The sequence below is a fragment of the Penaeus monodon genome, chromosome 28 (assembly GCF_015228065.2).
Source record: "Penaeus monodon isolate SGIC_2016 chromosome 28, NSTDA_Pmon_1, whole genome shotgun sequence".
Taxonomy (NCBI): Eukaryota; Metazoa; Arthropoda; class Malacostraca; order Decapoda; family Penaeidae; genus Penaeus; species Penaeus monodon.
In genome coordinates this window covers 18,354,481-18,355,332 of record NC_051413.1, presented here as the reverse complement: position 1 = coordinate 18,355,332, position 852 = coordinate 18,354,481, and positions in this window count along the sequence as shown.

The window sequence follows — 852 nt, the reverse complement described above, 5'->3', positions numbered from 1 at the left end:
CTCAGTAGACAGGGCTATAAAATTAAGGAAAGTTTAGTAGTAGTCCTGAGAAAATAATAGTAATAATCAATATACAACGAATTAATGAAAGGGAATATATGTTACAGTGATTAAACATTGCTCTCTCTCTCTCTCTTTATGCTTAACCAATACAATCTTCAAAGGCTATAGCTTTTAACTATGGGCAAATTTACATCTTGTTTTGCATGACTGTGACACATCGGTGCGCCATGGTATTGCCTAAACATAAATTCATTCCTAATCTTACTCGAGATTTCCTACTAGCATTTCCGAAGTTGTATTTTAATTTAGATGGCTCCCAATGTAAATACCGAATTGGAGGTTTTATGGAGCACCGCAATCCTTCTCCCTTCGCAGGACGATAACCCTCCCGGATCCTATTTGTGTGTACCTGCGGCCCCCGGTGGCTGCCTATGTTACAGCATTTTCACGTGCCGCCGAAGGAAGCACAGACGCCGAGATCCAAAAGCGTGCTTGCCTTCTTTTCAAGTTGATGACTGGAACTTTTGTACACGTTCAAAACTTTCTAGGTGATAGGGATTAACAAAGCGAGAGTAATGACATCAGCAAGTGACTGTTGTAGTACATGGCCTTATTCCTATACATCTAAGTATGTCTGTATATATGTCGCGTCGAGAAAATGTCATGGGGCGTACGGCAGCACATATCATCGCACCCCAATGTCGCCAGAGCCCAGTACAGTTTTTTTCACGTGACCAGCTGAACGACTTCAATTCTCTTATTGTTTACATATGTGTTCGCTTTGTTTTGCACTAGTAAGACTTATCATCACTATGAAGTTTCTACATCCTGAGAATGTATGGAATCGAC